General features: G+C 47.0%; 1 long non-coding RNA gene across 1 annotated transcript in view; it reads right to left on the bottom strand.

The window, feature by feature from the left end:
* Positions 1 to 6,052: 6,052 nt before the first annotated feature.
* The window catches only part of LOC105502291, a 3,422-nt gene continuing 497 nt past the window's right edge, over positions 6,053 to 8,977 (bottom strand). The window contains exons 2-3 of the long non-coding RNA XR_001000315.1: positions 6,699 to 6,790; positions 6,053 to 6,213 (exon numbers count right to left, since the gene is read on the bottom strand). This is a non-coding gene — a long non-coding RNA (uncharacterized LOC105502291). The remainder of the gene's footprint in view (positions 6,214 to 6,698; positions 6,791 to 8,977) is intronic.

The raw sequence follows: 8,977 nt of genomic DNA, 5'->3' as shown, positions 1-8,977 counted from the left end.
CTTGCTCCGTCGCCCAGGTGGAGTGCAGTGGTATGATCTCAGCTCACTGCAACCTCTAGCTCCTGGGTTCAAGGAATTCTCCTGCGTTGGCCTCCCGAGTCGCTGGGACTACACACCACCACACCTGGCTAATTTTTGCCTTTTTAGTAGAGACAGGGTCTCACTATGTTGGCCAGACTAGTCTCGAACTCCTGGCCTCAGGTGATCGACCCACCTCGGCCTTCCAAAGTGCTGGGATTACAGATGTGAGCCATCGTGCCCGGCCTGAACCTTTATGAACTTTTGACTACTGGCTCCACCTCTCTTTGCCTCCCTTCTCCAATCTATGAAATGGGGATAATATTTGCCTCTTAGAACCCTGAGAAGATGACATAACACCCAGAAAGTGCTTCACCCAGTTTCTGGCACACAGCAAATATTTACTTTGTTAGCTGCTAGTATATTGACCTCTAGTGGGTGTATGACCTGTGTTTTTACCTACCAGCGTTTGTGTATCGAAGGGCTTGCTATGAGCCTGGCATGGTTCTAACACTTTACTCATGGTTTTACTTATTTATTTAAAAAAATATATATATATTTTTGAGATGGAGTCTGGACCTATTAAGCCCAGGCTGGAGTGAAGTGGCATGACCATAGCTCATTGCAGCCTAAATTCCTGGGTTCAAGTGATCCTCTCACTTTAGCCTCCTGAGTAGCTGGGACCACAGGTGTGTGCCACCATGCCCAGTTAATTTTTTAAACTTTTTGTAGAGATGGGGTTTTGCTATGTTGCCCAGGCTGGTCTTGAATTCCTGGCCTCAAGCCATCCTCCCGCCTTGGCCTCCCAAAGTGCTGGGATCACAGGTGGCAGCCACTCTGCCAGGTCACTCATGATCTTCATTCCCATAACCACTATAGGAGGAAGGAATAGTAAGTCTTATCATTTTACAAATGGAGAAACTGAGGTTCACGAGGACAGGACACTTGCCCAGAGTTACACAGATGGCAAGGTCAGGATTTGAACTCAAGTCCGACCATTCCCTGAGCCCAGCCTTTTTATGATTGCATCTGATAGTTCACAAGATGATTTTTATGACCTACAAAGGTGAAATTTTTCCTTCTAATAGTTATGTATGTATTTTATTGTGTATTATAAAAATGTTGGCTTCCCATTTACTGTAGTGATGTAGAATTTCATTTTAAAATAAACTTATTTGGGCCAGGCACAGTGGCTCATGCCTGTAATCCCTGTACTTTGGGAGGCCGAGGCAGGTGGATCACTTGAGGTCAGGAGTTTGAGACCAGCCTGGCCAACATGGAGGAACCCCATCTCTACTGAAAATACAAAAATTAGTCAGGCGTGGTGGCAGACACTTGTAATCCCAGCTACTTGGGAGGCTGAAGTAGGAGGATTGCTTGAACCCAGGAGGTGGAGGTTGTAGCTAGCCGAAATCATGCCACTGCACTCCAGCCTGGAAGACAGAGCAAGACTCCATCTCAAAAACTAAAACTAAACTAAACTGAAATAAAATAAATGTACTTAACAGCACTAATTACAATAGCCAAAAGCTGGAAATGCTCAAATGTCCATCAATGAATGGGTGTGTGGGTAGACAAGTTGTATCTATCCACACAATGGAATATCATTCAGTCATGAAAAGGAATGAAGAAGCACTCATTCATGCTACAACATGGATGAACCTTAAAGACATTATGCTAAGTAAAATAAGCCAGAACCACAAGGATACTGTAGGATTCCACTTACATGAAACATCCGGAATAGATAAATCATAGAAACAGAAAGCAGGCTGATGACAACCAGGGGTTGTCGGGAAGGCGGGAATGGGGTGTGACTGCTTAAAGGTTATGGATTTTCATATTGACGTAATGAAAATGTCTTGGAGTTAGATAAAGGTGATGGTCACCCAACACTATAAAGTACTAAATGCCACTGAATTCACGTTATTTTTACTTTTGTCTTCAGATGAACATCATGATCTAAGAATTCACTTTAAAATGGTTAATTTTATGGTACGTCAACTTCACCTCAATAATTTAAAAAATTAAGTTTGAAAAAGGAAGTGAATTTGTTTAAAGAAAACTATGAAGTAAATAATAGCACAGAGGGAGCGCAGGTATGGCAAAAGCCACGAACGTGATACTTAGAAAATACGGCACCATATTATCCACTCAGCGCGCAAGACAACTCTTTAAGGGCCAAGTCAGCGTCTTGCTCTCCTTTGTTGGTTTTTTTTTTCCCCTGCAGCCAGCTCAGTGCTTAAGAAAAACTTGTTGAGTTCAGCTCAGCCCGGCTCAGCCTGGCTTAGTTAATTGAGTTAAGGCGAGCTGAGTCGTACTGAATGCACCAGCTGGCTGGCCTGGAGGAGATCCAAGTTGAAGATGTTAAGAATCACACTAATTCAATAAACGGCTGTGAGGTAGTCTAAGTAATGAGACTGTGTGCTTTTCCTTACCCGACTTACCTGTGTTCAGTTGGCATCTTAGGAGCCATGTCCACTTGGTAATATGATAGTTTTTCTCCCCGTAATCCCCTGTGTGTGTTTGCTGAAAATGCCAGGCAAGAGGGGGAAGTCAAAGAAAAACGCAGGCTCAGCTGGAAGCCCCGGGGAAGTGGAAGGAAGGGCCTGAAGGAAGCAGAGGACTTTCTGTCTGTCTGTGCATAGGTGCTGGCAACAACCTACATCTTCCTTGTCCAAAGCTTTCCTGGTGCATCTAAGCATAGCAACGTACTGTAGCATCTAGCTCATGCTCTTGACTCTGACTGCCTGGGTTTGAACCTGGCTGATGAACCTCAGCCAAATTCATTCACCTTTCTGCGCCTTCATTTTTTTGCAGCTATAAAGTGAAAACAATACTGCTACCTACACGGTATTGGGTTGTTGGGAAGATTCAATGAAACGATCCAGTTCCAGGAATGCTGGAAGTGCTCAGAAATGTTAGCTATGAGGATTAGCACCGATCAGTGCAGCAGAAAGCTGTGTTTGAAATGCATGGCAGGACCTGGTACACAGACACCAGCTTTCCAGACACTCAGAGGACAGAACAGTGGTTTGTAAACATCCTCTTAAACGGAAGTACATGGCTTGCTTGTGTAAGTTCTCCTGGAACGGTGATGTAAGTTCCCAGGACCAGGAGGGAGTAACAGGAATCGGGCTGTTTTTCTCCATTCTGGCAGGATCCTACCTACAGGGAGTCCCCAGAGGCTGCCTGCCCTGGGGGTAGGGAACCCGGAGACTAGAAAAAAACTGTGCAAAGGTATCCTCTTCCTTCTCTTATATGGGAAGCTGCTCCACTTACACGTTAAGGTCTGCATCCTTGGCCAATAAATCAGAAGCCCACAAATCTTGACCCCATCTGCAAGGCTGCAAGTGCAAAGGGCAAGAGATGGGAATCGGGAGGTGTGGTTTCTCAGATGCTCTTGGCACTCATTTGACGCATTGTCAGTTTCCTGCCTCTTTCTGAGCTATTGTTCCTTCATTTAGGGTAAGTAGACATAGATTCCAGAAAAATTGCTGATTTGCAAGTTTTAAAAATCTGGGGTGTCCTTTGTTTAAATAAAAGTGTACAGGGAAACTGAATCTACAAAGAGACACAAGAATTGCTGGGTGGTTGAAATAGAGGAGAGGAATCCCATAGCCACAGGTCACCCAGCCACCTGCTGTCTTCCACTGGCTTCCTCCCTCCCGCACAGTTTGATAATGACCGACAAGACTGAATCCCTACAGCAGGGGCAGGGCTGGAGGCACAGGGCAGGATAAAGCATGGAGGAGGGAGGTGGTCCCGGAGGTGGTCTCCAGCAGCACAAAGATGCAGAGGAGAGCTGCTGTACAGGTCTGCCTGCCCATTAGTGACAGTGTGACACGCGAGTTTAGGACATCGGGTCTTTCTGTCGATTCCTTCTTCTTCCGGTAAGAGCATCCCAGTTTTCTTTGGGGGAACCACTCACTCTTACTCTGTCCAGGTGGTCTGGCCGGGCTTCAGCAGTGACTGGAACTTGGGCACTTAGATAAGTCCATCCCTGTTGCCAGAGTCGCTGGTTCAGCAATGGGCAGCTGAATCTATCAGAGCACACTAAACCTAACCCTAGGACCTTTACAGAGGCAACCAGGAAAAAGGCTGGATTTGACTCTGGAAAGATGTAAAACAGGTGAAGTGAGCCAATCTAAACATGAAACCAATCCAGGGAAAAGCAAAACCAAAAAGCTAGAGAGAGGGAAATTCCTAAAGACTTAATTGAGGGCCTGGATCCAGCCATGCCTGAAGCTTATCCAGCCCTGGCTTCTCAAATAATACAACATACATTTTCCATCTGGCTTAAGTTCATCTAAGTCAGGATTTTGTCACTTTGCAACTGAAACCTCATGACCAATACACACGGGCAGTTTATTTAACCTCTTTCAGTTTCCATTTTCTCATTTACCGAGTGTCTCTAAAAATCTATATAAACCTTACCTTTAAGCAGATCTGTACATATACGCACATATATCACAGCAGCAATAAGATATTATCAATAGTGGAAAGTATTTTGCATATGTGTTAGTGTTAAAGAAGGCAAAACAAGTATTGGTTAATATCAGTTCACTTTCTTTTCTAAATGAGAGTGGTGGGGGAGTAAAAGTTAAATAAATATCCATTACCAGTGGGAATGGAGAAAATAGGAGGAGGCCACATGCTGACCAGAAAATGGGGAGGGGTCTGATGGAGGCTGAGGTTCCCACAGTTCCGCATATGGAGGCTGAGCCCGAGGGAAACCCCTCAGCCCCTATCAGCCCCCAGGTTCTTGAGGCCAGGGAAAACCAGAGGGACAGTTGAGATAGATCTGTCTTAGAAGCAGAAGGTTCAGAGGTACAGACCCTATAAATGTGGGTCATGCCCCAAACAAGCCATTGCAGCTCATGGCCAACTTGATGCATGCGGCCAGATCTTCCCTGGACAGACAAACTGGCCTTTTGTGGCCGAGAGAGCTGTTCCCAGGGATTGCCGTCTTGGAAGGCCATTGTGGTCTGCTCAGGAACCCTTGAAATCGAAAGCCCTGCGCTCTCCTTGTCACAGCCGTCACACATAAATACCACCAGGGGGGATTTCCCATGGAATTTTTTGCAACCACTCAAATGTTTCGTTTCCCATTGTTTGCCAGTCCCTCTCGGAGCCTCAACTGTCAAAGCAGCAGCAAACACAGGCTGCTTTTCCCCCAGGATCCCATGGCGCTCGCTCTTGCGTCCCCTCCATGTTGGGAAGCTGGCGTTGGCAGGATATCATCAGCTCGGGCCCGGGAATAAGGTCTGTTAGTCAACTAGTGAGGCAAGTCAGCAAAGGGAATACCCGGCCCTGCCCAGCCCATGCTTGCTGGGGAGGCACAGCTCTGTGCTGTCACCCTCGTTATTATCATCATGGTGACGAATAATTACACATATACAAAGAAATCCCTTCCACATATCTGAAGCAATTGACCAAAAAATACACAATGCAGCATTAATGTTTCTCTGTTAGAATATGAACTTGGCTGGATGCAGTGGCTCACCTGGGTGCAGTGATCAAATGCCTATAATCTCAGCACTTTGGGAGGATGAAGTGGGTGGATCACTTGAGGCCAGGAGTTCGAGACCAGCCTGGCCAATATGGCGAAACCCCGTCCCTACTAAAAATACAAAAATTAGCCCGGGTGTGCTGGCACTCGCCCAGCTACTCGGGACACTGAGGCATGAGTGAGAATTGCTTGAACTCCAGAGGCAGAGGTTGCAGTGAGCTGAGATCACACCACTGCACTCCAGCCTGGGTGACAAAATGAGACTCTGTCTCAAAAAAGATATATAAACTTGAATCACTTTTTTTTATCGACCCCAGGTGCTCTAATGGAATTCTAAGTTGTAGTCCATACATCAGTGCTGAGAAAAGATGATCTATGTCAACTGATTGACTGATTAAAAAGCACTTGTTTTGAGGCTGGTACTGTGCTGTGCATTTTGGGGACCCAAATATGAAAAAGGCATAGCTGCCTGTGCATAGGAGCCGATGGTCTAGAGAGAGGCAGAGATTACAAACCAACATGGGATGCCAGAGTGACTGGGAGTTTATTTGGGGGATGTTGATCTGAGGGATGAATAGGAGTCTCCAGGCAGGCACATGGGTGGCCCATCACCAGTTCACACGATCTGAGTACATGTAGGATGAATGACCCCGGGCAAGGTTGGGTGCATGTGGCACAGCCTGACTCTGGGGGATGAGGAATAGTAAGATATCCTTTAAATATCCGTTCACCATATCCGTTCACGGCCGGGCGCGGTGGCTCAAGCCTGTAATCCCAGCACTTTGGGAGGCCAAGACGGGCGGATCACGAGGTCAGGAGATCGAGACCATCCTGGCTATCACGGTGAAACCCTGTCTCTACTAAAAATACAAAAACTAGCCGGGCGAGGTGGCGGGTGCCTGTAGTCCCAGCTACTCGGGAGGCTGAGGCAGGAGAATGGCGTAAACCCAGGAGGCGGAGCTTGCAGTGAGCTGAGATCTGGCCACTGCACTCCAGTCCGGGCGACAGAGCGAGACTCCGCCTCAAAAAAAAAAAAAAATAAAAATAAATAAATAAATAAATAAATATCCGTTCACTAGGGCCCACCCACTGCACCACAGAGATTGCCCTAGTACGGAGTTTGACTATGTAGTCATTCATTCATTCATCCATTAAAGCCACAAATATTTACCGAGCACTTACGATGTACCAAGGAAGGCTAGGTGCTGGGGAGGCAGAGGTGATCAAGATCAATCTGGTATCTTTCCTTTTGGAGCTTCTATACTGGCGGAGCAGAGGGGCATCAAACAAATACGCATGTCAAATAATAAAGAAATATATAGTACAGGCTGGGCACGGTGGTTCAAGCCTGTAATCCCAGTACTTTGGGAGGCCAAGGCGGGTGGATCAGTTGAGGTCAGGAGTTCGAGACCAGCCTGGCCAACACAGTGAAACCGTGTCTCTACTAAAAATACAAAAATTAGCCAGGCATGGTGGTATGCACCTGTAATCCCAGCTACTTGAGAGGCCAAGGTAGGAGAATTGCTTGAACTCAGGAGGTGGAGGTTGCAATGAGCCAAGATCGTGCCACTGCACTCCATCCTGGGCAATAGAGCAAGACTCCATCTCAAAAAAAAAAAAAAAGTCACTATACAATACAATAAAAGACAACCTAATACACATAAAAGCATCTGCCTGTGCCTCAGTTTCTGATCTCCCACTTGACACCAAGTGTTGTGGGGGTACAAATTTGGGTCAACATTTTGTGTGGCAGAACTCTGGGTGAAAACAGGATGCCACTCAACAGTGACAGCCTCACTTTCCCGTTTACTTGGCCTTTTTTTTTTTTTTCCTTCATCTCTGGACACCTTGGATCCTGCCGGCAAGCCTAGGGAGGCAGTTTAGGAGTTATTTTCTTTACTTCTCAGGGGAAGAATCCAAGGCTTGGAGAGGAGGAGGGATTGACCAGCCTGAGGTCACAAAGCTAGAAAGGCCAAGATTGCTATGCCATTTTTTGCAAAGAAAGAACAGTGGAGTAAGGTGGCCATTTTATTTTTTCAAAGCCACACTACCTGCTGGTACAGAGTACATAAAAGTACAGAATTCCACCAGGAAGGGAAACAAAACACTTTTGAGACAGCCGTGTCTCAGAGGTGAAGATTGGGGGAGATTTTAATATACAGTGTGAATTCCAATTCACATCTCTTTCCATGGGACCTCTTTCCGAAGTCCCGGGAACTAACATTCATCAACGCCTGTGACATCCCAGAGGTCACAATACACCTGCCAAGGGCTGTTAAAACTCCCATTTCCCAGATGAAGAGATTGAGTCCCTGCTGCATGCAATTAGATAGTAGCAGAACCAAAATTGGAACTCTGATCCACTCCGATTCTCGGACCTGTGGAGCTCCAGGTACCTAGAGCTGACTCCCGGCAGGGGCCTTGGAGTCTGGGTAGCTGGATGCTGGGAGAGGCTACGGAGGTAAGGGCCCAGGGGCTGAGGTTGTAGCAGCTGGCCCGGGGATACGGCCCTTGCACGCCCACTTTTTAACACAGTGCCATCCCTGACAGACACCCTTGTCCTTTTCCTGTGCTGCCCTTCGTAACACAATAAATAAAGCCTTAGAGTAACGTGACCTGAGCCAGGCAGTAAATGATAGCACTGTCAGTTGTACACGACTGTTGGAACAAACACAGACTGTAATCATCGTGCTGTACGGGGAGGAAGACATTTGGCAAATGAGATTCCATTTTCACATTGGTTTGTGCTGAGCATATAAATTTCCTGCGGGCCGGCCAGCGTTGGGGATGTGTAATTGATTGCCTGCATTATAATAAACAAGCTGTGACAGGTGATCATTCATCATATTCCGCTGAACGTTCCAGCACACCAGAAAACGGAGGAAGAGAGGGAACGCGCGAACGAGGGAAGAGGAGAGGAGGAACCTGGGGGAGGGGAGGGGGTCGGAAAGACCGAGTATTCCCGACAGACAGAAAAACCAGGGGAGGGGCGGGGGAGAGAATCCGCTGAGCGGCCTGGGGAAAGTGAAAGCAATTACTATAATTCTTTTGATTATCTAATTTGTTCTTTCTGGCCTTCGTTATATGACCCTCCCCCCCTCACCCCACTCCAACATAGAAGGTCCCCCACGGGGACTTGGGAAGGCACAGAGAATGCTCCCTCCACGATTGAGGGGAGGAAGGGGGGAGGCAGGTGGGGGAGGGGCCGCGTCCAGTTGTAACCGGAGTAGATACATTCGGGAAAACCTGGGGGGAGGAGGAGGAGGACGAGGAGGGGAGGTGTGTGCAGGACTTAGCTTTGCTCTTGCACTGAGATGCCTCCAGTCGGATGGATAGGAACCAGCCTTTTTAAATACATTTTTTAAAAGGGTGTCTGAAAAACAAGTGAAAAGTTCCTTTTATTGGAGAAAAAGGACAGCATCCAAGTTGGCATCAGATGTGGTTCCACAA

Source organism: Colobus angolensis, unplaced genomic scaffold (assembly GCF_000951035.1).
Source record: "Colobus angolensis palliatus isolate OR3802 unplaced genomic scaffold, Cang.pa_1.0 Scaffold79, whole genome shotgun sequence".
NCBI lineage: Eukaryota > Metazoa > Chordata > Mammalia > Primates > Cercopithecidae > Colobus > Colobus angolensis.
Note: the sequence above shows the minus strand (reverse complement) of the source record. Positions and strands in the feature narration are given on the sequence as shown.